We start from the raw sequence: 13,542 nt of genomic DNA on the forward strand, positions 1-13,542 counted from the left end.
CACCTTATTCCCACTATAGGATTGCTGTAAATATTGTGCGGGGGCTATATGGAGGTATTTAGTAGCGCCTCTAGCTATATTATATTAAAGGGATTAGGTAAGCTAGAATTAATTAAGTCGGTCGATATTAAGCATTTAGCAAGCGATCGTTTATATAAAGTATAATTTATCGAGTGTAATAGATATACTATATTAATCGCAAAGTAAGCTAGGGCCGGGATTAGGCCTAAAGAGTATACGCTTTTATCTATAGTACTTTAGATAAGAGAGGATAATATAGTAAAGGTCTTCTAGGCCTTCCCTATAGCGGCAGAAAGGTAATAATACTAAGGGAACTTATTAGAGGTAGAGGAAAGAGTTAAGGCCGATTTTTTCTATATAAAGTTAGGTAAATATCGCTAATTTATACTTCTATAGACCTTTATATAGTTAGGTTATTTTTACTATAGATTAAAAGTCTAATACCCTTTCGGCCGCTAGGGTCTTATGCTAGAGGCATCTCGCCTTTACTACTACCTAATTGCTCTATTATTGGTTATACTAATCTTTTACTAATTACTTTTTAACTAAAAGCTAACCGGGGTTAGGATCGGGGAATAGTATATAGGCTAAAGGTCTTTAGTAACTCTTCCTTTGCTGGCATTAAAGTATTACCGCTATTACTACTAATATGCGGTTAATCCTATTGGTTATACCTATTTTTTCCATTCTTTTAAAAAACCGCTAGTAGATATAGTTAAAATAGAGGTTAATCGGGGGTATAGCTGCCTCAGTCTTAAGGGTATCTAGTAGTATAGCCTTAAAGGCCTTAGTAACTATATAGAGGTAGGCTAATTATTCTATAGCTAGGGATTTTATAATGCCTTTTGCTGCCTTTCTAGGGGTAGTAGAGGTATACTATATCTTTACGCCGAAAGTAATAGAGGTTTAGATAACTTATATATAGATTAGGCGTACTTCTTAGTATTAATAGCCCTAAATTAAGGCCGCTATTATTATAAGTGTAAATCGCTATTGCTTGAGTTTTTTTACGATCTTAATATAGTATTCCCTCTATTTTAGCTTATAGTAGATTTTAACTCCTAGGAATCTAGTATACTACTTTAGCTAGATTATTATAGTCCCGAGCTATACTATAGTCTCGTCTGCCTTATATATATAAGTAAAGTAGATAAGCTTGCTTTTATTAAGGTTAAAGTTAAGTCTAGCTTATTTAGACTAGCTATTATAAATAAGCTACGCTTTCTTAAGTAGTACCCTTATCTCCCCTATATCTCTCCTATAGGCTATAATATTTATATTATTAGTAAAGCCTAGTATAATAATTAAGGCTATCTCTTATAGCCTTTTATAGAGTAGTATAATATAGATAAAGAAGAGGATAAGGGAAAGGGGGGACCCTTATAGTACCCTAATAGTAATCGGCAATTTCTCTATAAGCTATCCCTTAAAGTAGATCTATATTATTTGTAAATCGGTAAAGCCGTATATCTATACTGCGAGCTATAGTAGGAGCCTTTTATTAAAGAGTAGGTAGATAAGGCGGGTATAGTTAATTATATTAAATACTGCTAATATATCTAATTAAAGGAGCGAGGCGATCCTATTATAGTATTAGGTTATATAAATAATCTTTATTAGTATATTTAATACTATATCGGTTGACTGGTTTACTTTATTATCTATTTAAAGATCTAAAAAGAGATTGCCCTCTTTAAAGGCAGCGGTAAGCTACTTTATAACTACGGCTTTTATAACCTTCCCTATTAGGTTAAATAATAATATTAGTCTTTATCCTCCTACCTTTAAGTATTCCTTAGGCCTTTTTCTAGGCTTCTATAGTACTATTACTTTAGCCTCCTGGAATTAGGCCAGGTAGTACCTAATACAGTATATTTCGTTAAGGAGGTATATTAGGGTTTAAATAAGTAGAGGGCTATATACTTTAAGGAATCCTACTAGGAGCCTATTAGGGCCTAATGCTTTCTAGCCTACTATATTACATAATACGGTATATACCTCTTTATAGGTAAAAGAGTCTATAGAGGGGAATATAATAGTAATAAGCTAGGGGAATATCGGGTTAGGGATATTATTATAAATAGCCTAGGAGGTAGGGAAAAACTATTAGGCGAGTATTTATACCTTTTCTTTATGTATTATTGCCTTTAGGCTTAGACTGTTTTATTCTAATAGGGGGATCTCTCTTAATTCGGGCGGGAGGCCGCTATATAGGCAAGCTTATTTCTCTAAAGACTATAGGTTGGCATTCTATATAGTTGCTTTATTAAGGGCCTTTTACTATAACTAGCGCTATTTCTCTTAAATAATATAGGACTAAATTGCTCCTGCTTTTTAGGCAGCGCTAAAGTTCTCTAGGGTATAGCATACTGCCTATTTTCGGTAGGCCTTTTTTGCTGCTATTTAGGCTATTTTAGCGCGGGAGTTCTACTAGGGCTTTATACTAAAAGCTTTAGGTGCCCTCTTTAGTGCCGTAATATTAGCGATACTCTAGAGTTGGCCGGTAAGCTATTTAGTATATATATCTATCTTAGTAAGGGAGCAGAGTAGGGCCTTAGTATAGTAGGTAGTAAATCGGTTTTTTGCTTTAGCTTAGGCGAGGTATCAATTAAAAGACTTTTAGCCGTTCTTTAAAGGGGGAGCTTTTATATAATAGTTATTAGTCTTAATATATATAAGCTAGGGGATATAGTCGGACCTAATAAGGTTAGCATTTTTAAGATATTTAACTATAATATCTAGTATAACCTATATATAGTCGATAGTGCTACTTCTCTTTCCTAAGGCCCTCTTTATTACCTCGCTATAGGGAGTAATTAGCCCGAGCTGCTACTATATTGTAAATTTAAAGAGAGTATTAATACTAAATAAGGTTTAATCTAGGCTATCCTAAAGAGGGTGGTATATATTAAAGTCCCTAATAAAGGCACTATAGGGGCAGGGTAGGAGCTTAGTAAGTACGGTAAAAGGGGTTATCTAATTTAGCTTATAGCCTAAGGAGTAGATAGAATAGATATCAATGCTTAATAGGGAAATCTTATATTAATCGGTCCCTTTTTCGCTAGACTATATGCCAGGCCTATACCGCTTATAGATATATATTACTATTCTCCTACTATATACTGCTAATATATATTTTCTGAGGCTAGGGCTTAATAGGGTCCGATTAGGCGTAGTAGGTTCTTAGATCGCTATAATATTAGGCTTACATTAGTAATAAAGTGCTAGTCTTATAAGGGTAGTTTTCTTCTATATATTCTAATAAAGGATTATTATTATGCAGATAGTTATAAGGGGGTTAATAGCAGTAGTATATTAGAGGTGGCTATAGGTTAGGCATCTAGGGTAGGTGCGGTCGTATTATAGTTTTATGTAGGGGCAGCTCGGAGGAAAATAATAATACTATTATTAGCCTTAATATAGGGGGTCCTATTAATACTTCCTATTAATCGGCCTCGTTTCTAAGGGGAGGGCTTATATAGGGGAGATCCGCTAACTATACGGCGGCAGCCTTAATCTATAATTAAGATAATATTAGCGTTTAATACTATATATAAGGCAAAGAGCCTTAGTCTATCGCTATAGGAATTTCTAGCTTTTTCCTATTATTTATTCGCCACTTTATAGAGGCGGGACTATACCGGGTAGGATCTATAGTAGTTAAGGTAGGATTCATATTAGTTCTATATGGTAGCTAGGCAGTTTTAATTGCTATTTGGGTAGTATTTAGATCTACACTAGCCGCAGCAGGCTGCCGCTATATAATACGTAGTAATATAGCCGAATTTAAAGCAATTATAATACTAGCGAGGGTATATAGCATCGTTATAGGGTTTAGCTTTAAATATCTCCGCTTAGTATATAATGCCAGCTTTATAAAGCTTATTTATAAGGTCGATAGAATCTACCCCTATAATTAGGGGCGCCTATATTATAGTCCCCTTAGGGCGATAAGGGGAGACCCTAGTAAAGCCCTCTCTATTAGCCTTAATTAGGTTCGATTAGATATCCTCTATCGCAATATTTACGGTATAGTAAGTCGGGAAGCTTTTAATAATAATACTAAATAAGTATCGGTTAGGTTCCGCCTCTTAGCTAAAGGCGGGGTATACTTAGGTTATATCTATAGTATATTTTACTTTTTCTTCTTTAAAGGTAATAATTATATTATTATTATAAAGCCTACGGGCTGTAACTACTATTCCCTTAGCGGTAGCCCTATTAACTATATTAACGATTTTAATTAGGGTATAGTTCTAGAGGATTTCGCTAATAGTATTTCCTTTAATAAAGACTTCGCGGTAGATATAGGGGGGTACTATAAGGGGAGCTGGGCTACATTAGGGTGGTACGGCAGCTGCGAGTCCTTATACAGCGATAGATGCCTATATGGTAGGGGCTATAGTAAATTTTAGGAGATTCTATATAGCCTTATTAACTGCGGTCTCGATCGTCTATATAAGGGTTCCGATAGGGGTATAGATATTGCCTAGGTCGGCCTTTTATTGGGTAGTCTCTATTATAAAGTTTATAGCCTCTCGCACTCTTCCTAATACCACTAGGGGAATATAGTCTTAAAGCTTTTTTATAAAATCTATAATAATATCGGCTATTAGTCGCTTCCGCCCTTAGGTAGGTTCGGTCTCGGTCTGGTTGTATTATATGCTATTCGCGATCGTAGTATTAGGGTTATAGCAGCTATATGCTATACCGCCTTTATTCCCTCTATCGATATCTATTATTTCGTCTGCGCCTACTACGCCTACTCCTTGGACGCGATACGCTATAGGTGAGGGGGGTAAATAGACGAGAAAAAGCGATTAGGAATATTAGAATTGATTTTAGAGGCGGTTCTATGCCGCTACCTGGGTGCGGGCGAAATCGCGAAAGTTTTTATTAATACTACCTATAGTAGGACTATTACTAGGGTTCGAATCGGATATAATTAGGTTCTAATATAGTTAATTAAAAAATTCTATAGAGTCGGATCGGGTTAGAATTAATATATAGGCTTATAAAAAACGGGAATAAGGTGTAGTCTTATTAATAATTAGCTCTAACGTTTAAATCCTAAGTAGAGAACGATACTTATAGTTATAATGCCGATGATAATTATAGCGGCTATAGAAAGGAAGAGGGAAGAAAGAAAAGATAGGAAGAATAGGCATAAAAGGAAAAATACCCTTGCCTAAGGGGATCCTTTACTAATAGCTAGCGGAAAATTTTTCATAATACTTTTAGCTACTATAGGCGGTCTTTAGCTAACGATACAACGCCAGACTTCTATATATTTCTACTATATTACACTTAGGTTAACTACTCTACGAATCCTCTAATTATATAAGCCGAGCCTAATACCTATATAGATGCGTACCGCTCTTATAATTTAAGGGTATCGCAATGAAAATCCTAGCGACCTTATTAGCCTATGCGGAGGAAGGGGGGATTACGGGATATAATTAATCCGATTGCAATACAGAGGAGGGGGGTATATTACGGGCTCGGGCTACACCTGCGCTATAATATGGCTAGGACTCGGGCTGCGCCTATGCCTAGCCTAGGTAAGGTCAGATAGGTCAACAGCATAGGGTCACAAGACTACGCTAGGGCCCCGACCTATACTACATAGGGATAAATAGGCATCCGAGAGGCCTTTATTCGGGTCCTCTCTTTTTCCTCCTTAATCTATTTAATATATCTATTCGACGCCTATTCGCAGTAGCCCTAGGGCTAGTCCTTTACAGTAGGGGGGAATATAATATTAATAAGCTAAAAGAATATTAGGTCGGGAATATTATTATAGGTAGCCTATAAGATAAAGAAGAATTATTTAGTAAAAACTTATACCTTTTCCTTATATATTATTACTTTTAGGCTTAGATTGCTTTATTCTAATAGGGGGATCTCTTTTAATTTAGGCGAAAGGCTATTATATAAGTAGGCCTATTTTTCTAGGGACTATAGATTAGCATTTTAAGCGGTAGCTTTATTAAAGGCTTCTTACTATAACTAGCGCTATTCCTCTTATATAATATAAGACTAAATTACTCCTACTTTTTAGGTAATATTAAGATTCTCTAGAGTATAATATACTACTTACTTTTGGTAAGCCTTTTTTGCTATTATTTAGGCTATCTTAGCGCAGGAGTTCTACTATAGCTTTATACCGGGAGCTTTAGGTACCTTCTTTAGTACTATAACATCGGCAATACTTTAGAGTTAGCCTATAAGCTATTTAATATATATATTTATCTCGGTAGAGGAGTAGAATAAAGCCTTCGCGTAATAAATAGTAAATCGATTTTTTGCTTTAGCTTAAATAAAATAATAATTAAAAGACTTTTAGTTATTCTTTAAGGGGGGGGCTTTTATATAATAATTACTAGTCTTAATATATATAAGCTAGGGGATATAATTAGACCTTATAAGGTCGGTATTTCTAAAATATTTAACTATAATATCTTATATAATCTATATATAGTCGATAGTATTATTTCTCTTCTTAAGTGCCTACTTTATTACTTTACCGCATAGGGTAGCTAATCTAAGCTGCTATTAGATTATAAGTTTAAAGAAGATATTAATCCTAAGCGAGATTTAGTCTAGACTATCCTAAAAAGGATAATATGTATTAAAGTCCCTAATAAAAGCACTATAAGGGCAAGATAAAAGCTTCGTAAATATAATAAGGGGGGTTATTTAATTTAGTTTATAGCTTAAAGAGTAAATTAAATAGATATTAGTATATAATAAAAAGATCTTATACTAATTAGGTCCCTTCTTGCTAAATTATATGCTAGGTCTATACTATTTATAGATATATATTGCTACTCTCCTACTATATAATGCTAATATATATCTTCTAAGACTAGGGCTTAATAGGGCCTATCTAGGTATAATAGGTTTTTAAATCGCTATAATATTAAGCTTGCGCTAGTAGTAAAATATTAATCTTATAAGGGTGGTTTTCTTCTATATATTCTAATAAAAGATTATTATTATATAGATAATTGCAAGGGGGTTAATAGTAGCGGTATATTAGGGGTAGCTATAGATTAAGTGCCTAAAGTAAGTATAGTTATACTATAGTCTAAAGTGGGAGTAGCTTAAAGAAAGGCAGTAATACTACTTTTAGCCCTAATATAGGGGGTCTTATTAATGCTTCTAATTAGGCAATCTCGTTTCTAAAGGGAGGGCTTATATAAAGGAGACCTATTAATTGCGTAATAGCGGCCCTAGTCCGCAATAGGGATAGTATTAGCAGCTAATATAATATATAAGGCAAAAAGCCTTAGTCTATTACTATAGGAATTTCTAGCGTTTTCCTATTATTTATTCGCTACCTTATAGAAGCGGGACTATACTAGGTAAGGTCTATAATAGTTAAGGCAGGATTTATATTAATTTTGCATTATAGTTAAGTAACCTTATTTACCCTTTAGGTAGTATTTAGAACCGCATTAGCTATAGTAAGCTGCTATTATATAATATATAATAATATAACCGAATTTAAAGTAGTTATAGTATTAGCGGGGGTATATAGTATTATTATAGGGTTCGGCTTTAAATATCTCTACTTAATATATAATACTAGCTTTATAGAGCTTATTCGTAAGGTTAATAGAATTAATCCTTATAATTAAAAGCGTTTATATTATAGTCCTCTTAAAACTAGGGTCCGAAAAACTTTCGCGATTTCGCCCGCACCTAAGTAGCGGCATAGAACCGCCTCTAAAATCAATTCTAATATTTCTAATCGCTTTTTCTCGTCCGCTTATTCCCCTCGCCTATAGTATATTGCATCTAAGGAGTAGGCATAGTAGGCGTAAACGAAGTAATAGATATCGATAGAGGGAATAGGGGTGGTATTATATATAGCCGCTATAACCTGACTACTACGATCGTAAATAGTATATAATATTACCAAACCGAGACTAAGCCTACCTAGGGGCGAATGCAACCTATAGCCGATATTATTAAAGATTTTATAAAAGAGCTATAGGACTATATCCCCCTAATAATACTAGGAAGAGTGCGAAAGGCTATAAACTTTATAGTAGAAACCGCCTAGTAAAAGATTAACCTAGGAAATATCTATACCCCTATTAGAACCCTAATGCAGACGATTGAAACTATAGTTAATAAGGCTATATAGAATCTCCTAAAAACCGTGCTAGCCCTTATTATATAGGCATCTATCGCTATATAAGGATACGCTACTACTATACTATCTTAATATAGCTTAGCTCCCTTAGTAGTACCCCCTTATATTTACCGCGAAGTCCTTATTAAAGGAAATACTATTAGTAGAATCCTCTAAAATTATACCCTAATCGAAATTATTAATATAATTAATAAGGCTACTACTAAGGGAGCAGTAGTTACGGCCTATAGGCTCTATAGTAGTAATATAATTATTACCTTTAAAGAAGAAAAGACAAGCTATATTATAGATATAGCCTAAGTCTGCCCTACCTTCAGCTAAAAGGTAGAACTTAACTAATACTTATTTAATATTATTATTAAGAGTTTCCCGACCTATTATACTGCGAATATTATGATAGAAAATATCTAGTCGAACCTTATTAAAGCTAATAGAGAGGGCTTTACTAAGGTCTCTTTTTACTACCCTAGGGGAACTATAATATAAGTGCCCCTAATTATAAGGGTTAATTCTATTAACCTTATAAATAAGCTCTATAAAGCTAGTATTATATATTAGGTAGAGATATTCGAAGCCGAACCCTATAATAATACTATATACCCCCGCTAATACTATAATTGCTTTAAATTCGGCTATATCGCTATATATTATATAGCAGTAGCCCGCTATAGCCGGTATAATTTTAAATACTACCTAAAGGGTAAATAAGGCTACCTAACTATAATATAGAATTAATACGAATCCTACCTTAACTATTATAGACCTCACCTAGTATAGTCCCGCCTCTATAAGGTAGCGAATAAATAATAGGAAAACGCTAAAAATTCCTATAGTAATAGACTGAGGCTCCCCCGCAGTGCCTTTATTGGAGACTTCAATATGCACCACCCTCTCTAGGATAGCCTAGACTAGACCTCGTCTGGTATCGACATTCTCTTTAAACTTATAATATAGTAGCGGCTCGGGCTAATTACTCCTTGCGGCGAGGTAATGAGGAGGGCCCTAGGAAAGAGAAGCAGCACTATCGACTATATATAGGTTATACTAGATATTACAGTCGAATATCTTAAAAATGCCGACTTTATCGGGTCCGATTATATCCCTTAGCTTATACGCATCGAGACTGATAACTATTATATAAAAGCCCCCCCTTTAAAGAATAGCTGGAAGTTCTTTAACCGATACCTTACTTAAGCTGAAGTAAAAAACCGATTTACTATTTGCTACGCTAGGGCCCTGCTCTGCTCCCCCGCTGAGATAGATATATACGCCGAATGGCTTATTAGCTAACTCTAGAGTATCGCCGATATCGCAATACTAAAGAGGGCACCTAAAGCTCCTAGTGTAGAGCTTTAGTAGAACCCCCGCACTAAGATAGCCTAAATAGCAGCAAAAAAGGCCTACCGAAAATAGGCAGTATGCTATACCCTGGAGAACCTTAGCGCTACCTAAGAAGCGGAAGCGACTTAGTCCTATATTATCTAAGAGGAATAGCGCTAGTTATAGCGAAAGGCCCTTAATAAAATAACCGCTTAGAATGCCGACCTATAGTCTCTAGAGAAATAGGCTCGCCTATATAGCGGCCTCTCGCCTGAATTAAGAGAGATCCCCCCGCTAAAACGAAGCGGCTTAGGCCCGAAGGTAATAACGCACGAAAAAAAGATATGAGTACTCGCCTAATAGTTTTTCCCTATCTCTTAGGCTATTTATGATGATATCCCTAACCTAATATTCCCCTAGCTTGCTACTACTATATTCCCCTCTATAGACTCCTTTACCTACAAAGAGGTATATACTATATTACGCAATATAGTAGGCTAGAAAGCACTAGGCCCCGATAGGCTCTCGGTAGGATTCCTTAAAGTATATAGCCCCCTATTCGTTTAAACCCTTATATACCTCTTTAACGAAATATACTATATTAGGTACTACCCGGCTTAGTTTTAGGAGGCTAAAGTAGTAGTATTATAGAAGCCTGGGAAAAGGCCTGAGGAATACTTAAAGGCAGGAGGATGGAGACTAATATCGTTATTTAATCTAATAGGAAAGGTTATAGAAGCTACGGTCGTAAGGTGGCTTACTACTGCCTTTAAAGAGGGTAACCTCCTCCTAGATCTTTAAATAGGTAATAGGGCTAACCGATTAACCGATATAGTATTAAATACGCTAGTAGAGATTATTCGTATGACTTAGTACTATAGTAGGATCGCCTTACTTCTTTAACTAGATATATTAGTAGTATTTAATATAGTTAATTATACCTGCCTAATCTACTTACTCTTTAATAAAGGGCTCCTACTATAGCTTGCAGTATAGGTATACGGCTTTACTAATTTGCGAATAGTATGAATCTACTTTAAGGGATAGCTTATAGAGAAATTGCCGATTACTGCTAGGGTACTATAAGGGTCCCCCCTTTCCCTTATCCTTTTTTTCGTTTATATTATACTACTCTATAAGAGGCTATAAGAGGTAGCCTTAACTATTATATTAGGCTTTGCCGATAATATAAATATTATAGCCTATAGGAGAGATATAGGGGAGACGAGGGCGCTACTTAAGAAAGTATAGCTTATCTGCGATAGCTAGTCTAAATAAGCTAGACTTAACTTTAACCCCGGCAAAAGCGAGCTTATCTATTTTACCTATGCATATAAGGCGGATGAGACTAAGGTATAGCTTAGGACCGCAATAATCTAGCTAAAGTAGTATGCTAGATTCCTAAGAGTCGAAATCTACTATAAGCTAAAATAGCAGGAATACTGCATTAAGATCGTAAAGAAACTTAAGCGGTAGCAACTCACGCTTATAGTAATAACGGCCTTAACCTAGGGTTGCTAATATTAAGAAGTACGCCTAGTCTATATATAGGTTATCCGGACCTTTATCGCCTTCGGCGTAGGGGTATAGTATACCCTTACTGCCCCTAGAGGGGTAATAAAAGGCATCGCAAAATCCCTAGCTATAGAATAGTTAGCCTGCCTCTATATAGTTACCGGGGCCTATAAGGCTATACCGCTAAATACCCTCGAGACTAAAGCGGCTATGCCCCCGATTGACTTCTACCTTAATTATATCTGCTAGCGGTTCCTTAAAAGAATAGATAAGATGGGTATAACCGATAGGATTAACTATATATTAGTAGTAGTAGTGGCGATACTTTAACGCTAATAAAGGAAGGGCTATTAAGGACCTTTAGCCTATATATTATTCCCTGATCCCGACCCTAATTAGCTCTTAGCCGAAAAGCGATTAGTAAAAGATTAGTATAACCAATAGTAGAATAACTGGGCAGTAGTAAAGGCGAAATGCCCCTAGTATAGGACCTTAGCGGCCGAGAGGGCATTAGACTTCTAATCTATAGCGAAAATAACCTAATTATATAAAGGTCTATAGAAGTATAAATCGGCGATATTTACTTAACTCTATATGGAAAAAATTGGCCTTAACTCCTTCCTCTGCCTCTAATGAGTTCCCTTAGTATTATTACCTCTCTGCCGCTATAGGGAAGGCCTAGAAGACCTCTACTATATTATCCTCTCCTGCCTAAAGTACTATAGGCAAAGGCGTATACTCTTTAGGTCTAGTTCCGGCCCTAGCCTATTTTGCGACCGATTCGGTATATCTATTATACTAAATAAACTATGCCTTATATAGACGATCGTTCGCTAGATATTTAATATCGACCGACTCGATTAATTTTAATTCGCCTAATCCCTCTAAGCCAATATAGCCAGAGGCGCTACTAATCACCCCTATATAGCCCCTATATAATATTTATAGTAATCCTGTAGTAGGAATGAAAAGCATTAGAAATAAGTAAATCTCTTAGGCCCTACGGGCCGAAACTAGTTAATAGTTATTATATTAGTAATAGGGGTATTCTCCCCCCTTTCCCCCCCCTTGCCCTCCCTACTGCTTTCCCCCCTTTTATCTTTAGTCTGCCCCCCCTCTAAAGCCCCCTCTCCTCCCTTTTGGGCTAAGAAAACCTATAATAATATAGCAATATCCTTTTAGGTGTGGGCTTATTATTCTAAGGCGAGGACCTTCCTCTTTTTGAGGTCTAGTATCTCTTAGGTTATTTTAGGAGCGTTAAGGCCCCCTACCGCCGCCGCTGCTGCTATTGCCGCCGCCCGGCCACGCCCCTAAGAAGTAGATGCCTATTTAGCCCTCTACTAAAGGGCCTTATAGTCGTCTACCTAAAGCTAAAGATAGTCAGCCGGTAATTTATACCATATACGAATTAAAAACGCACCTCTATCCCCCTAGTAATAGTCTCTTATACATTTAGGAGTTCTTAAACTGGGACTTAGTTCCTAGGGGTCTTCTCTAGGGGTATATATATTTTGCCCGTAAGGGCGTAGGGGTAGTAGGCCGCTCTAGTCTTTGCCTATATTAGCCTCGCTAGAGAGTGGGTACGACCCGGCCTATACCTTATTAACTATAGTATTAATACTCGGGGTCCTCTAAGTATATCAGATATAGCCTATATAGCTATATATATAGTTCTCCGGGCTACCATATAAGGGTTAGCAGCGGTTCTATAGCGCGTAAGACCCGTACTCACCCCCTTATTTAGTATCGCCGACCGTTTAGGCATTATTGCTTCTGCTGCTATTATTCTTATTCTTATTGTTGTTACTATAGCTATTGCTATTACTGTTGTTGCTACTGCTGCTATTCTGCCAATAGGGTTAGTATCGGCCCTATACCGCGATAGAGGGGTTATTATATACCTTAGAATTAGCGCTATAAAGGAAAAGAAGAAAAAGAAGAAAAAGCATTAAGTCGGGGGGTATTACAGACCTATATACTAACATAGTGCCTAAGGCCAGCCGCTCCTATCTTTAAATCCGGCTTACCTTTGCCTATACATTATAGACTAATACGCTCGAGATGCGTCCGGGCTACTATAGGCGCGCGCCTAACGAGAGCACTATTAATCCTACCCCCTTAACCTTACCTTCCCCTTATTTCGTACCTAATAGTACTCCGACCTAGGCCTAATACTCCTGGAACTTATACTCGCACTCTTCCTAAATAATACCGCTAGATATAGTCCTAAGTGGTTGCGTACCCTACTCTTTTACGCACCGGATACCTGCCGCCCCCGCTGCGGGGCGATATAAAGCAGAAATTAAGACTGCAGGAAGGGTTTTCCTCCCGGCTACCGGGTTTTTCCTTTCCGAATCATCTCTACAGAAGTACTAGATAGGTTATTTAGCTCTAAAATAGCCTCTAGCGTAATTTAATAATAATAGACTGAGGCTCTTCGCCTTATATATTATATTAGCCGCTAATACTATCTCTATCGCAGACTAGGGCTGCTACTACATAACTAGTGGGTCTCCCCTATA

The sequence above is a fragment of the Ustilaginoidea virens genome, chromosome 5, assembly GCF_000687475.1.
Source record: "Ustilaginoidea virens chromosome 5, complete sequence".
In the NCBI taxonomy this organism is placed as follows: Eukaryota; Fungi; Ascomycota; class Sordariomycetes; order Hypocreales; family Clavicipitaceae; genus Ustilaginoidea; species Ustilaginoidea virens.